The sequence below is a fragment of the Callorhinchus milii genome, unplaced genomic scaffold, assembly GCF_018977255.1.
Source record: "Callorhinchus milii isolate IMCB2004 unplaced genomic scaffold, IMCB_Cmil_1.0 Scaffold1, whole genome shotgun sequence".
Taxonomy (NCBI): domain Eukaryota; kingdom Metazoa; phylum Chordata; class Chondrichthyes; order Chimaeriformes; family Callorhinchidae; genus Callorhinchus; species Callorhinchus milii.
The window spans coordinates 40,324,653-40,342,404 of record NW_024704742.1 but is presented as its reverse complement, the minus strand read 5'-3'; positions in this window follow the sequence as shown (position 1 = coordinate 40,342,404).

Sequence of the window (17,752 nt, the reverse complement as noted above, 5' to 3'; positions counted from 1 at the left end):
CCGCATACATGTGGAAGTTAACCCCATGTCTGCGGATGATGTCACCACAGGGGGAGCATGTAGAGGGTGAAGAGAAGAGGACCGAGGACAGAGCCCTGAGGGACGCCGCACAAGACAGGGCAGGGGCTGGAGGAAAAGCCGTTAGCGGAGACAAAATGAAGACGGTGGGAGAGGTAGGACCTAAAGCACTCAAGGGCAGGGCCTTGAAGGTTGAGGTGGGAGGACAAGCAGTGGAGGAGGATAGAGTGGTCGACCGCACTGAATGCGGCCGATAGGTCGAGGAGGCAGAGGGAGAGGAGGCAGAGGGAGCCCTGGTCGCAGATGGTCAAGTTGTCAGTAGTGACCTTGACCAGGGCGGTTTCCATGCTGTGGGCACCACGGAAACCCGACTGGAGGGGTTCAAAAAGTGAGTGTGTGGAGAGGAAAGAGCGCAGCTGGGAGGCGACGACTCTTTCAAGAACCTTGGACAGGAAGGGGAGGTTGGAGATGGGCCGGTAGCTTGATAGCTGCGACGCATTAAGCGAGGGTCTTTTCAGTGTGGGAGTGAGGGTGGCAGTTTTGAGGGGAATGGGAACAGAGCCAGAGGAGAGGGACAGGTTAATGGTGTCTGTGAGAAGTGGGGCAAGGAGGTGGAGCTGGGAGATAAGGAGTGGAGTGGGGATGGGGTCAAGGGAGCAGGTGGTGGGTTTCAAGGACAGGATGAGGTTGGTGACAGAGGGTGGGGAAACGGGTTCGAAGGTGTGTAGGGGAGGATGGGTAGGAGTCGGAGTGTGGGAGGGAAGGGGTGGGTGGAAGTTGGAGGGGCAGTGACCGCGGAGCGGATTCCCTTGATTTTGGATTCAAGGAAATCCAGCATCTCCTCGCAGTGAAGGTTGGAGGAGATGACCTGCGCGCGGTGGCGGGGGGGACGGAGGAGTCGGGATGTGGTGGAGAACAGAAGCCTGGTGTTGTTCTTTGCCTCCAGGAATATCCTAGAGTAGAAGAACGACTTGGCCAAGGCGAGAGTGGAGTTGAGGAGGTTCAGCCAGATTTGCTGGTGGACCGTTAGGCCAGATTTTAGGCAGGTGCGTTCAGCGGCCCGCACCTGGCTCTTCAGCGAGCGGAGGTGGGTGGTGAATCAGGGGGAGGAGCGAGAGTAAGAGACAGTACGGGAGGTGATGGGGGCAAGAGTGTCGAGTGTGGAGGAGAGGGTGTTGTGGAGGAGGGTGAGAGCAGAAGAGGGGTCAGTGAGGGATGAAGGCCAGAGGGAGAGGAGTTCAGAGGACTCCAAGGCAGCGGTTAGGGATTGTGGGGGTAACTTCTTCCAGGGGCGGTAGAAGATGGTGGTGGGTCTGGTGGAGGTGGGGAGGGGGGTGAAGGTGATGAAGGAGATGAAGTGGTGATCGGAGACAGCCTTATCAGGAATGGTGACATCCGAGACACTGAGGCCCCGGGTGATCACCAAATCGAGTGGGTGACCGTGAACGTGAGTGGCGGAGTTGGTGTGGAGGGAGAGGTTGAGCGAGAGGAGGGAGAAGTCCGAGGAGGTGGAGCAGGAGGGGGTGAAGTGCAAATTGAAGTCGCCCAGGATGAGACGATCAGAGCAGAGGCAGAGAGATGTTAGGAGGGTAGAAATGTCGGAGATGGAGGTGGGAGAGGTTTTAGGGGGCCGGTAGAGGAGGAGGATTTTGAGTGAGAGATGGGAGGGGTGGGAGAGGGTGAGGTGCTCAAAAGAGGGGAAAGAGCCAGAGGAGTAGGGGGATAGGGCAAGTGGTGTCCTTGAGATAAGGGCTACACCACCGCCACGGCGGTTGGGGCGAGGGATGTGGTGGGAGGTGTAGCCGGGTGGTGTGGCCTCCGTGAGGGGGAAGGTGTCGCCTGGGGTGAGCCAGGTTTCAGTTAAGGCCATGATGTCAACGCTCTCATCAAGGATGAGATCGTTGATGACCAGGGCCTTATTACAGAGGGAGCGGACGTTTTGTAGTCCGATGTGGAGGGAGCGGTTGACAGAAGGGTGTGTGGGGAGGGAGGGGGGTCTAGGATGTGAGGCAGGGGTGGGGGGGATGGGGATGAGAGGTTGGCTCCCCGGCTCTGTGTCCGGGGTGGCTGGCGAGTGTGGTGGGGAATGGGGCAGTCGGTGTGGCTGCTGCTGGACAGCCAATGTCGAGTGCCACGGTGAGCCCGGCGGAGGAGTCTCAGGCTGGAACAGAGGGAGGTTGTGGGAGGGTCAAGTGGGGATAGAAGGCGAGGGGGATGGAGAGAGAGGACAGAGTGGGAGAGATGCAGAGGGTGGAGGGTTTGGGGGGAGGAAGGAGGGAGGGAGGAGTTGAGGGGGCTCGGGTCAGAGCGGCAGCCATAATGCGCACGCGGGGACCGGGAGCAAGCGGTCAGGTGGACGACATTAGCCCATAGGCTAGGGCAGCCAACCCAACAGGAACATGGTGTTCCCTGATGCGAGCCCTAGGGGGGGGCGCAGAGGATTTTTTTTTTTTTTTGCGGGCGCCTGAATCTAATCTATGACATCAACGGTTCCCGCGCTCCACCCTCACACCCCCCACCGAGCTGAACTCTCTGCCGCCTCGAGCTTTATACTCCCTGAAGGTAGGCCCAGGCTCCTCCCCCGTGGTGTCCTGCCGCCGCCTCCCGTGTTCGACACAGTCCTCCTCCACCGCCTTTCCTCCATCATCAACCTCAATGGGACCGCCCTCGCCTGGTTCGAGTCCTACCTCACAAACCGCCAGCAGTACATCTGCACAAAAGGCTTCTCCTCCCGCTCTCACCCGGTCACCTGTGGGGTACCCCAAGGATCCATCCTTGGCCCACTCCTCTTTCTGATCTACATGCTCCTTCTTGGGGATGTCATCCATAGACATGGGGTACATTTCCACATGTATGCAGATGACACCCGACTCTATTTTTCCACCTCTCTTTGCGACCCCCAGTCCCCTGATGTTCTGTCAGATCTCAGGAGCTGGATGAGCGCAAACATCCTTCAGCTGAACGTTGACAAGACGGAACCCATACTCTTTGGCTCTCGTCAACGTCTAAAATCTCATGGCTCTCACCTCCTCCACCTACCCTACTTCCCCCTAAAAATCCGTACACAAGCTAGGCGTCAGGTTCGACCCCCAATTAGCCTTCCTCCCCCACATCCGGTCCCTCACCAGCACTGCCGTCTACCACCTCTGACGCATTGCCCGTCTCCGCCAATACTTCTTCCCTAAAGCCGCTGAAACCCTGGTCTGTTCCTTTGTCACCTCTCGGTTGGACTACTCCAACGCCCTCCTCGCCGGTCTCCCATCCACTACCATCCATAAAGTCCAAATTATTCAAAACTCTGCCGCCCGCATTCTCACCCGCACAAAACTACACTCCCCGATCACCCCAGTGCTTGCCAGACTGCACTGGCTGCCAATCCCAGAGAGGATTGATTTTAAGATGTATTCAAGTTCCTGCACTCCTCTGCAACCCCCTACCTCTCTGACCTCTCTCCTCAAAACAAAACCCGTTGCCTTTGTTCCTCCGGGCCTGGACTCCTCCTCGACCCCCGAGTCCTCCGCTCCACCCTCAGCGGCCGTGCCTTCAGCCACTATGCCCCGAGGCTCTGGAACTGCCTTCCTCACTCCCTTTGTCTCGCTCCCTCCTTTCCCATTTTCAGGTCTCTGTTGAAGACCTTTCTTTTCGACTGCGCCTTTGGTCACCTTCCCCCCCCCCCTCCCCCTGGCTCGGACCTGGGATCCGTTACTGTAAAGCACTCTGAGATGCCGCCCGGCGCAGAGGCGCTATGTAAATCCAAGTTGTTTTTGTTGTTATCTTGGAGGCAATGGACAACCCCAGACTTCTCTTTTCCACTACAAACCATCTCCTCCGCCCACCTTCCCATGCCTCGCCCATCCTCTCCTCAAGCTCCAACTGTGAGGAGATGCTGGACTTCCTTGAATTCAAAATCGAGGGGATACATTCAGCAACCTCTACCCCGTCCACCATCACCCCAACATTACCTCTCTCATGACCACCCCCCACTATACTGCTTCGACCCTATCTCTCCCTCCTCCCTCATCGCCATCGTTCACAAACTCAAACCCACCACCTGCTCCCTTGATCCCATCTCCCCCTCTCTCCTCATCTACCAGCTCCTCCATCTGGCCCTCTCCTGTCCAACATCATCAACTGTGATCATGGCTCCCTCTGCCTCTTTGTCCTCCTCGACCTCTCTGACACCTTCGACACTGTTGACCACTCCATCGTTATACACCGCCTCTCCGCTTTACTTAATCTTTGCGGACCTGCCCTTGTCTGGTTCAATTCCTATCTCTCTCACCATCTCCACTTTGTTGCTTCTAACAGTTTCTCCTCCAGCCCCCATACTGTCATGTCTGGCGTCCCCCAGGGCTCTGTCCTTGGCCCTCTCCTCTTTAATATCTACATGCTCCCCCTTGGTGACATCATCCACAGACATGGGGTCAACTTCCACATGTATGCGGATGACACCCAACTCTATCTTTCTGCCTCCACCCTCAACTCCAGGACCACTGCTGTCCTGACAGACTGCGTTTAAGACATCAAGTCCTGGATGAGGGCAAATTTCCTACAGTTGAATGTGAACAAGACTGAGGCCCTCCTGATTGGCTCACGCCAGCCCCTCAGCACCTCAGGCTCTGGCAGTATCAACCTCCATGGTTGTACACTTCAACTCACCAGCCAGTCAGGAACCTGGGTGTCTTGTTTAGCCCTCAACTGTCTTTTCTTCCCCACATCCAAGCCATGATCCGCTCTGCCTTCCCTCACCTCCGTACCATCACCCAACTCCGCCACTACCTCACCCCTCAGGCCGCTGAAACTCTTGTTCATGCCTTTATCACCTCCAGGCTCGACTATGCAAACGCCCTTCTTATCGGTCTTCCCAACTTCTCCCTCCACAGGCTGCAGATAATCCAGAACTCTGCAGCCCGTGTCGTCTCCCGCACCAAACTTCATGACACCATCTCCCCCTATTGTCGCCCGATTCCATTGGCTCCCTATCCTTCAAAGGACCCAGTTCAAGATTCTGGTCCTCACCTACAAAGCCCTCCATAGCCTACCTGTGCGACCTCCTAACCCCCTACCAACCCGTCCGCTCCCTCCGCTCAGCCGGCTCCAGCCTGCTTCACATCCCCTGACCCACCCGCCCCATCATTGGTGGGAGAGCCTTCAGCCACTCTGCCCCCAACCTCCAGAATTCCATTCCCCAATCATTCCTCGTCACCCACTCCTTAGCCTCCTTCAAGTCCCGCCTCAAAACCCTCCTCTTCGACCGTGAAATCGGTCACCTGCCCTTCCCTGCCCTTCTCCCGCCCTGACCCCAGCTCGGGTCTGAAATTCTGTACACTGTCCAGCACCTTGGGACGTCCTCTTGACGTGAAAGGCGCTATTCAAATGTAATCTTGTTGTTGTTGCTTGAATACAATTGAAAAATAAAGCTTTGCTTACTTATTATTCAAAATTCTGTCTGAGTCTAATTTCTAACAGATCTCTAAAAATTCCTAATGTATGAGCTGTTCTATGCATGACATTTAATACAGTTTGTTTAAGAACATACAGTGTAAGACTGTTTTCTAGAAAACTCGGAAGGAGGCTAGAGAGAGAAACACACAGCTGAGGAAAGTGGAGAATAGCGACAATTCTAGCTCACAACAACAACTTGCACTTATATAGCGCCCATGTTTTTCGGGGGGGGGCACTTATCTGTTGTTATAGTATAGCATAATGCATATGTATATTTGCAGATATACAAGATATTAAAATTGGATTAAGAAAGTGAACAATACTTTCTGATCCTCACTCAGCTACTTTGGCTTCCCATCCCCAGCAAATCAAATTAGATCCTCGTATTCAATTCCCTCCACGGACTCGCCACACACAATGCACTCTTGCAACCCTAATGGCATGACTGCTCCTTAGATAGGACTTAGATAGATTAAGTGAATGGGCAAAACTGTGGCAGATGGAATTCAGTGTGGGCAAGTGTGAGGTCATCCACTATGGATCCAAAAATACCAAAACAGTTTCTCCCCATTTAGAAAATATTCTAAGAACTGTGGAGGAGCAAAGAGATTTGGGTGTTCAAGTACAAAAATCACTAAAAACAAGCTCACAAGTGCAAAACGTTATCAAAAAGGCTAATGGGATTGATCTCAAGGGGGCTGGAATATAAAGGAGAAAAAATGTTGCTTCAGCTGTATAGTGCCTTGTTCCGACCCCATCTGGAGTACTGCGTTCAGTTTAAGCACCGAACCTCAGAAAGGATATTTTGGATCTGGAGGGGTTACAGCGCACATTCACCAGAATTATACGAGCATTTAAAGGGTTAAATTATGCGGACAGGTTGCAAAATTTGTTCTCTTTTCCCTTGAATTCAGAAGGATGAGTGGTGATCTGACTGAGGTTTAATGAAGGCATTCGATGGGATAGATCCAGATAAACTATTTCCTCTGATGGGGGAATCCAGAACAAGGAGCATAGTCTTAAAATTAGAGCTAGGCCATTTAGGAGTGAAATTAGGAGGCAGCTTTTCACCCAAAGTGTAGTGGAAATCTGGAACTCTCTCCCCCAAAAGGCTGTGGATGTTCAATCCATTCACATTTTCAAGATGGAGGTAGATAAATATTGGTTAGGTCAGGGTATTAAGGGATATGAGGCAAGGGCAGGTAACTGGACTTGAGGTACAGATCAGCCATGATCTTATAAAAATGGTGGAACAAGCTTGATGGGCTACTACTCCTGCTTTTTGTCAATGTATCTGTGCTCCCTTCCCTCGGCAAACACCACCCCAGCACATTGCCCGCCCCATCATCAATGAGGGAGCTTTTAAGGCATTCTGCTCCCATTCTCTGGAAATCCATCCCAGAATCCCATTGTATGGCACTCTGACCCCAACAACACACCAAGGTGCCGGTGTGTGAGTTTGACCCCAATAGCGCACCAGTTGAGAGTACTGCAGGATGCTACAGATTGGGAGTAAGAATAGGAAACAAATGGATGGGATCAAACTTCATCTCCAGTATTGGAGGAATGAGCTATGAACAATGGTTAGACATGCTCAGGCTCTTTAGTCTTGAAAGGAGGGATCTCAGGGTGGACCTTCTAGACTAGGGGTGTCGAACCTACGACCCGCGAGCTGTAAAGGTTTAATCGGGCCCGAGACTTCCCATGAATCTTCATTTCTTTATTTAGCTTGTTAGGGTTGCACCCCTGCCCAAGTTTGCTAGATGAGTTTTATAACAAGTTTGAAATCATTTATGTGAGATCATTTAGCCTGAGTAATGGCCGGGAGAGAGAGCAAGTGCCCTCAGCCATGTACAAGAAGCACAAGAAGCACCCACCTGTGAGGCAATGGGCGAGGAAGCTAAAACCTGGGATGGGCGAAACTGAGGAGGGGCCACGTAGCAGGCACTGGGACCTCAGGGGAGGAAGTCTCAAGGAAAGGAGCCTGTACCTTCTTAAAGGGGGTGACCACACACCCAAAGCTGGATTGCATGGCAGAGATGCTGAACCCAAGGAGATCTGAGGGTTAAGCCACATGGCTGACCCGAGGTTGGTTAATGGTTAGAAGGGCAGGAGATGGAAAGGTCGTAGGCATGCAAGAGGGAGTGCAGGCACTGATTGTAAACCCAGATGCCTGCAGCCCTCTACGTTCATGTTTTTTTTTGTGTGGGGGTTTACACCCCTCCCCTGAAGATTAAATCTTTGTTGGTTGAGCTATGATTCGTAGATCTGTACCTACGTCACTTTGGTGGTGGGGGGCTGGGGAGCGATATTGTAGGGACTGCATATTTGTAGGTATATGAGATTTTAAAATTGGATCGAGAAAGTAAACACAACAATACTTTCTGATCCACCAAAAGAACAAGAGGGCACAGGTCTAGAGTGACAAAAGGCAATTACAGAACAGACACCAGGAACTATTTCTTTAGTCATAAGTAATTAGTGACTTGAACAGATTACTGGGAAGGGTGGTTGAAGGCAGGACACTACTCATTCAAAAACAGCTTGTTGCTGTTTTGGAAGACAGCAGAATGGGAATTCTGGAAGGATAACCTCAAATGGGCTGAAGGGCCTTTTCATCTGAAACAATCTTATGATCTGGAGACTGATGAGAACAATAATAAATAATCCTTCCATTTAATATTGCGCTTTATTACGTCTTCGAGACGTCTCAAAGCGCTTCACAGAATACACTGTCAAGTGAATTAACTGTGTATTTTGTGGGCGAAACGCAGCAGCCAATTGCGCAGAGCAGTGTCCCATAAACAGCCATGGATTGAGTGACTAAATTATTATTTTTTGAAGGAATTATCATCCCCGGAAAAGCGATCCACCAATCGACTAACAACTGGGTTCCTACTTACTGCTAGGTAAACAGAGGCATGTGGGTAAAGGAAACTTGACCAACATTTTGCCCTGGTGGGAATCAAACCCAGGTCCTCTCTTTGCGAGGCGAGTGCTCCAACCACTAAGCTACAGGACTCCACAAGTCACCAATGCGCTGCCTCCAAAAATTCTTCTAACTCCAGAAACAACCTTGCTATCGTTACAAGCTCTAAAATTAACATATTATTCCATTACATTTTGCAGAGTTCAGCATTCACGACATCTACACACAGTGGATTCCTACCACCTCAGCTTCCTTTGCATCCCCAGAATAGTCATCTCCCCATATAAACTGCTGCCCCCACACCCCATACTTAGACCAAAATGCACCACTTCACTGTTTTGGCCTATATGCTCACCATGCCAGCCAATTTGTCTCCTGCAGTCTTCACAGTGTACCTCACTTGGTGTCCAGCAAATGTGGTTCATACAACAATCAGAAAATGTGTAACTTCTGTCCCATACCAGAGCAAACGCTTCTTCTTCTGACACCTCCATTCGTTAGATCACAAAAGAGAATATTTCTCTACAAACCTTGTCAACCCTCTGATACTACAAATTCAAATTTCCTTCTGGGGTAGTGTATTGCACACTCTCACAATCCTGTTTGTGAAGAATAGATTGCCAATCTATCTGTACTCCTTTTTTAAAAAAAATAAAGGTAACTTTGATTGTCTGCCCGAATGACTTGTGGCGGACTCCAGTTTGTGGCAGAAAATTTTACATTACCACCACCCTACGTGTATTGAACTGACTACTGAATCAGGCTTTGATACTCCAAGGTTGAAATGCCCTTCACCGCTATCTGTAGCAGCATTCACAGGTAGGATTCTAATGGAGAAATCCCATTGGACACCAACATCGTCAATGTCCCTACATCTGACCCCACCAGGAATTCTAAGCTTTCTTCGTTCACTTCACCAAGGATCAAAAAACATCAGAGTGAAGGGCCTTTGAATAGAGTTATTCCTGCAACTCCAAATTCATGGTTTTCATGAAGCACTAGTTGGAAAGCTTTGCAGAAAGTGATAACCATAATGTAGGTGCATTTCCCGAGCTGTGCAATGTTCTGCCACAACCTGTCCAACAGGAAAACAGATTCCAGCCTGTGCCTCTGAACCTCTCTCCACAAGCCTATCACCCCATCTTCACTCAGCTACATTGGCTTCCCATCGCCCAGCAAATCAAATTCAAGATCCTCGTATTCAATTCCCTTCACGGCCTCGCCACGTACAAAGCACTCTTGCAACCCTAATGACATGACTGCTCCTTAGATTGGACTTAGTTTTTCATCCACAGGGTAGTGGAAATCTGGAACTCTCTACCCAAAAAGGCTGTGGATATTGGATCCATTCACATTTTCAAGATGAAGGTAGATAAATATTGGTTAGGTCAGGGTATTAAGGGATATGGGACAAGGGCAGGTAACTGAACTTGAGGTACAGATCAGCCATGATCTTATAAAATGGTGGAACAGGTTCTAGGGGCTAAATAGCCTACTCTTGTTTCTATGTCTATATAACAATGCTCCGTTCCCTCAGTAGACACCACACCAGTCTGTTGCCAGCCCCATCATCGGTGTGTGAGCATTCAGGCATTCTGCTCCCATTCTCTGGAAATCCATCCCAGAATCCCTCCAACTCTGCCCACCTCACGACACATCTTTAACTGGTCTTTCGATTACACTTCTATTCTCGTTAGCTTGTGTGATCCCCAGCTGTCAAACGCTTTGAGACATACTCCGTATAAAAATGTCAATTATACACTCTGGGATTAAATTGCTGTTCACGTGAAGCTCCGAGTCACACAAGCTGGGGAAGATGTGTGAGCATGCATTTACCCATCTCAATGTCATCATCAATCGATGAACCCTCTGTTCTATGGTGAGGAAGAAAGACAATCTCAGCAGAAGGTCACGTAGGGCAGAAGATGTCAACACCTCTGATGAAATAGTTGCTGACACAGAAGGCGACCCAGTCTCCAAGCTCCAGACACTCCCTGAAATACTCGTCTCCGGCCGTGGACATCTCTGTTACCAAAATAAAGAAAAAGAGGGATTCTGGAATCACAAGGATGGACATTGCAATGTTTGACAGTTCAACAGGATACAAGTTGAACATCACATTCTTGCTTCTGTATTCTATCCCTCAATATATACAGCCTCCATTTCCTTGTTTCTTGGTTGCCTGAGTTGCCACATTATAAGACTTCTGTGTTCGCAACTGAGGGGGCCGGGCCAGAGGGGCAGGGGTGGGGGGTGGGGAGAGAGGGGTCCAGGGTGGGGGAGGGGCCCAGGGAGGGAGGGGGCTGGGACGGGGGGGGGGAAGAGGGGCCCGGGGGGGAAGAGGGCCGAGGTGGGGGGGGAGAGAGGGCCGAAGTGGGGGGGGAGGGGGACCGTATGTGGGGGGGGAGGGGGGGAGAAGAGTGTGGTTTCATCCCAAATACCAGCTCCTGCCACTGCCCTGGGAGGACGTTCACCAAGAAAGGAGGGAAAGTTGGACATGGTCTCAGGTCGGGTAAAATCACCAGCCGGGCCTGATGTGGCTCGTAGGCTACCAGCTGCCCCAGGCTGTATGTGACCACGGACCTTTCTCAAATGGGGAACCCGGGATGGGCCAGCCAAAAGGTCAGACCACTCTGTCAATGCGGCAGCCCATTTACACACAGCAATGTACCAAACAGCCACGTAGCTTTCTTCAGTGGTAGAAATTTCCACTCACTTTGGGTTGGGAGGAGGAGACAGGGGGAAACCAATAAGGAGCAATAAAAAATAGTTACCCTTCTTTGATCAGCATAAGCGGAACCCACAGAGTCCTGCCCATGTGTACATAGAGGTAATTTTGTACGGTGATGATGAGATGTGACTACATCATATCACGAGTCTCCAATGTTTGCAACTAAAATTGCTTCTGGTTTTGTGGTTTGCTTCTCCCTCGGAGGTTTGGCTTGTCTACCTTCAGCTCCCTTCTCTTTCATTTTGGCTCTTCTGTCTTCCTCCTGATTCTAGTCGTTCTTCTTTTTGCTGTTCGGGCAGGTACTGCATGTATATATATGTCTGTTATATTTAAACAGAAAGTTTGATTAAAACTTGTTTTTTCCCCCACTGGTGGAGATTACAAATTGAGCGTAAACATTTTGAGCCTGACTGCCAAATTCATTCATGGACCAAATTTCTGCGATCTCAGGTGAGTCTACGTCCTGGTCCTTATTTGGAACTACATCCTCGGAGTGCTCAACAGAGACTGGAATTATAATAATCCTTGCATTTGATGTAGTGCCTTAATACGTCTTCAAGGTGTCTAAAAGCGCTTCACAGAACATACTGTTAAGTGAATTGACTGTATTTTTGAGGTCGAAACACAGCAGCCAATTGGGTCCCGCAAACAGTCGTGGATTCAGTGACCAAATTTGTTTGATTAATATTTTCTGGAGGGATTATAACCCCCAGAAAAGCAATCTGCCAATCGACTGACATTCGAGTTCCTACTTACTGCGAAGCGTGTGGAGTAAGGAAACCTGCCCAACATTCTGCCCCGCCCAGGAATCAAACCCAAGTCCTCTTACTTGCGAGGCGAGCACGCTAACCACAACGATACAGGACTCCACGCAAATGTCAGGCAACATCTCCTCCAGATCCTGGTAAGGATCTAAAATATCCGCATCATTTTTAATTGGTGGGAGGTCAGCTTTTTAAATAAATGGTTATTGCAAATTCTGCTCAGCTGCCTTCAATTAGACTCTTAATCTGCACTTTAGCCACCAAATGTATTTGTTTCAGGTTTTTAAAAAAATCCTGGCAGCCAGTGTGGAAGCTCTGCAGTATGTTGCAGATTTGTTACATTCTTTATGTACTTGGCTCAACCATCCTCTGGGCTCTCCATTAATCAGCTTCGTGGATAGGGTTTCAGCGGGAAAGCCTGGATTTTTGCAACATTTTCTGTAATTTCTGCAACACAACATCAAGATTTTTTTTTAAACCCCCTTCTCCCCTCCCCCACATGGTATCCAACCAAAACCTAACAGCAATCTGCAGTGAAAATAAATGCAAATGCAACTGCTACATCACTTCTGGAATGAGAGACTAAAGGAAATAAGAGAGAGAACAAAAGTAATTGAATTTTTTTTTCACCTCTCTTTGCAGGGAAACCCAACTCATTCCATCTGTCTTGGGTGGTGGGGGGACTGTCCTGACCTCACTGGTTCCTGGCTTTGGGCAGCCCCCACATCACCAAATTAGCAAGAGGGGAAATTAGATACAATTCACTTGTCTTTTTCCAGATTAATATAACTTTTCTCCCAAGTAAGGGAAGGGTTCTCAACCATTACCCAGTCCTAAAAGGAATTAATTATTATTATTAATCTACATACCAAGCAAACGTTATCAAGATTTCATTTGATCTCAGCTCAAACAGATCCAACACTGCTGCCAGTCACAAATCTCTTATTGAGCATGTGCAAAACCTTAAATAGTCCTTAGACTCAACCACCACAACAGGGGGTTCCCCAGACTCTACCAACATAATAATACCAGTCCTAATAATAATAATCCTTGCATTTGATATAGCGCCTTATCACATCTTTGAGACGTCTCAAAGCGCTTCACAGAATGTACTGCAAAGTGAATCAATCGCCCGTACATTTGTGGGCGAAAAGCAGCAGCCAATTGCGCACAGTAGTGTCCTACATACAGTCGTGGATTGAGTGACCAATTTATTATTTTATTTTGAAGGAATTATTACCCCCAGAAAAGCGATCCACCAATCGACCAGGAACCGGGTTCCTACTTAGTGCTGGGTAAACAGAGGTATGTGGAGTAAGGAAACTTGCCCAACGTTTCACCCTGCCCTGAAGCGACCCCAGGTCTCTCACTTGCGAGGCGAGTGCTCTAACCAATGAGTCTCAGGACTCCTATGTAATTTGATTTTATTTGATGCCCAATAAATACAAATAATGTTTCTTTGATGAAAGAACCAAATTACAACTATATTTAAAAATGTTCTGTAATTCTATGAGATTATAATTCTATGAGATTCTGCATCATGTTAAATTTTAAGGCGAAATAGTTTTACAGACTTGAACCAAATTGAATTTCTGGCCTCAAGTCTTCTTCGTTGAAAGAAATCGCAGAGAGTCTGACAATGTTGAAAATTGGGTCCTGTTGCAAAAACATTGATCTATAAAACTGGAACAAAAGAATAATAATAATCCTTGCATTTGAAATAATACAGTATCACGTTATTGAGACGTCATGAAGCGCTTCACAGAATATACTGTAAAGTGAATTGACTAATATTTTGTGGACGAAATGCGGCAGCCAATTGCGCCCAGCAGTGTCTCACAAACAGTTTATTCCTCCGAGAAAGCGATCAGAAATCGACTAACAACCAGGTTTCTACTTACTGATAGGTAAACAGAGGCATGTGGAGTAAGGAAACTTGCGTTAAGGTTGCCCAGGAATCGAACCCGAGTCCTCTCACTTGCGAGGCAAGTGCTCTAAACAATAGAATACAGGACTCCATATAAGATGACCATTCTGAAAACTTGAGGTGACCCAACAAGGGAGCCTGTAGCAGGTTTCATGTTCCAGGTTTCAAACAATCCTAACATCACATTGGATTTTGATAACCTTCGAATGACAGAAGAGCAACACCACTTAACTGGTACAACACCTAACAATTCTTACAGTAGATTTACAATTGAAGATTGCTTGTACATTCTATTCTGTTTGGATGTCTTGCACAAAGAAGTGCAAACAGAAAAATAAATCCAAATCTCTTTGAGCATCCATGCGTGAAGACTATTAATTTTGCCTGGAGATGAAGGCTGGCAAACACCAGCACAGGTCTGGGAAACTGCACTCAGAAGAACAAAGGGGTGAAATTGAAAGCAAATTGGAAAATATAAATCAATCGAAAGGGTCCCAAACCAACATGTTTATAGCCCATTCCATATCCTGCCTACTCATTAAATGTTAGCGTGGTAATGCATCCTTTGCATTTCGAGTTCTGTGTTGCATTCTCCATCACATAATGCTCATTACTAACTATTAGGTGAACCTTTTTGTTGGCAGCAGATTGCAAACTTCAAAATGTAAGAAATCTTTTTTAAAAGGAGGAAATAATGGCAGCTGTCAGCACAGTGGAATTTGCATATATTTGCATAACAGATGTACAGTAACATGTCTGTGACAGACAATGGCTGAATATTAATGATACAGACTTCAACATCATTTGCGTAAATGTTGTCTGTTGGGCTTTGAAGCTGGTTTGCTATTTGTAGAAGACAAAAGGGCGTTAAGATGAACAGATGCACCCAGTATATCAGAGCATCTTAATTTATAACCATCGAATAAAAAAGACCTTGAGTTTCTGATGGTAATAACTTTTTTCCTCAATTTCTTTCTTTCAAGGCAGTAGATACTTGTCTTGCCTTTGTCATGCTTGAGTGGGTGCCCACCATGATGTGAATAAACATATGAATAATCATTACATCTAATTTATCGGTATCAAATAAAGGATTTCCTGTTACAGTTACATTAAAACCTTCATGCAGATGGTTGCCTAGAGATTTTAAAGTAAATGAACTGTACCGTAGACTATGATTTAACAGTGTTATGATTGAGAGTGCACTTTATTATATTTATACAGCCAAAATGATATTTGTAGTGCAGGTATTGGAGAAACAAACTGACGTGATTGTTCTTATTAATCTTATTCAGGACAGCACTGAGCAGGTAGCAGAGCAACAGTATAGCTGTACGGCTAACACACATTACTGCAATGAAGCAAACACATGAGCAGCATAGAAGTGTTATTGACTGAGATAACATTGAGGAGGGGAGGCTGATACTGGATTGTGCAAGGGCCCAATATCATGAGGACATTCCACCATGTACCCAAGGGAGTAAACTACATTTGTCAATTACTAGTTTTTTTCCTTTGTGCTTATGACACTCTTTTCTGATAGTTACGTTCTGATTGTCCTCTGCTCCTTGTATGTTGTGCACATGGGCACCTTAATGCAAAGTGCCTGTTAGTGCAATACTGCAAGAGCAGCCCAGCGATGAATTTACCCTGTGATGATTTAGATCAGTAACTCAGCACAGGCACTGGCCCAGCTCTCTGTGATGCTGCACAACAACCTGTGGTAGATAAAGCAATCTGAAGTACCAAATGGCAATATGAGGTAATAAATACAATAAAATTTACATTTATATAGCGTCTATCATATCAGAGGGCATCCCAAAGCGCATTCATGATTTTGGATGGGTACCCGAGCATGGGTGGAATCCAAGATGGGTGGGGAGGGGAAAGATGACCGAAAGCACAGTAAAATATGTATGTTTTGGGCAGCAGTGAAAGACTATTGACTGTGGTCTGAGCAGCACAGTGTTATAACATGGTACAAGGTTTGAATCTCTGGCATGGCTTGTAAGGAAAATTAAGTGCAGAAGTTCTTTACTGCAAATCTAGAAAAGCTGGAACTTAGTAAAGAGGTTTCTTATTACCAAATCATAACATTGTGACATAAAGTGGGCATCTGAAGACAATGTAGAGAAGAGCAGTGAGGCTGGACCCCAGAGTTCGTGTCAGAGGGCTCAGCAGAGAAGAATGATGAAATTCACCAGGTCTCTTCAACCACAAAAATATGTCTCAGAAAGTCCCTTATGGTGAGTGGGTGGCTCACTTCCTGTCTATCAGCCAATTGCATTGGTAAAACTAAAACTAACCGACTCTGGTTCATTAGATCATCTCCATTGTAACGACCTGTTTTCTATGCCTGGCAAACTATGTGAAGAGACGTTTAGAACCTGCAAGTCAGCCATTTGTTTTACATGTGAGAAGCTAAAATGGCCAACTTCTGGGTAATTAGGTCACTACCAATGGCTCGTGATGTCAACAGCAACCTAATGACCCAGACATCATTAGTCAGCCTAACATCAGTAGTGGGGAAACTCCTGGAAACTATAATCCGGGACAGAATAAATCTTCACTTAGAAGAATATGGGTTAATTAGGCACAGCCAGCACGGCTTTGTTAAAGGCAGATCTTGTCTAACAAATCTATTAGAATTTTTCGATGAGGTAACGGAGAGGGTGGATAAAGGTAGTGCAGTTGATGGAGTTTATATGGACTTTCAAAAGGTATTTGACAAAGTGCCACATGAAAGACTTGTGAGCAAGATAGAAAGATAGAAGCCCATGGTATAAAAGGAACAGTAGGAGGATGGATCCGGAACTGGCTGGGAGACAGAAAGCAGAGAGTTGTGGTGAATGGCTGCTTCTCTGACTGGAGGGAAGTGTACAGTGGCGTCCCCCAGGGACCGGTATTAGCGCCACTGTTCTTCATAATATATATAAATGATCTGGACTTGGGTACAGCAAGTACCATTTCCAAGTTTGCAGACGACACAAAATTAGGTAGGGTGGTAAACAGTGAGAAGGATAGTAGCCAACTGCAGGAAAACATAAACAGAATGGTAAAATGGGCAGACACATGGCAGATGAATTTCAATGTGGAGAAATGCAAGGTAATGCATTTTGGTAGAAAGAATGAGGGGAGGCAATATAGGCTGGTAATAATAATAATAATAATAATAATAATAATAATAATAATAATAATCCTTGCATTTGATATAGCGCTTTTCATGTCGGGAGGACGTCCCAAAGCGCTTCACAGAACACACTATAAAGTGAATTGACTGTATATTTGTGGGCGAACGCGGCAGCCAATTGCGCACAGCAATGTCCCACAAACAGTCGTAGATTGAAAATGACCAATTTATTATTGTTTTGTTTTTTGGAGGGATTATTATTAGGCGTGTGGATTAAGGAAACTTGCCCAAGGTTTCGCCCTCTGCCTGGAATTGAACTCAGGTCTCTCGCTTGCAAAGCGAGTGCTCTAACCACTGAGCTACAGGACTCCAAATACAATCTTAAGGGGGGTGAAAGAACAGAGAGACCTGGGGGTTCAGGTAAATGAATCCTTGAAGGTGGCAGGACAGGTAGATAAAGCTATAAAATGGGTATACGCGATACTCGGCTTTATAAATAGGGGCATAGAGTACAAGAGTCAGGAGGTTATGATTAACCTATATAAAACACAGGGTAGGCCTCGGTTAGAATATTGCGCCCAGTTCTGGGCACCACACTATAGGAAGGATGTTAAGGCATTGGAAAGGGTGCAGAGGAGATTTACGAGGATGGTACCAGGAATGAGGGACCTTGATTATGAGGAAAGGCTAGAGAGGCTGAGATTATTCTCATTGGAGCACAAAAGATTCCTGGGAGACCTAATAGAGGTCTTCAAAATCATGAGGGGATTTGATAGGTTAGAAAGGGAAAAACTGTTTCCACTGGTGGATG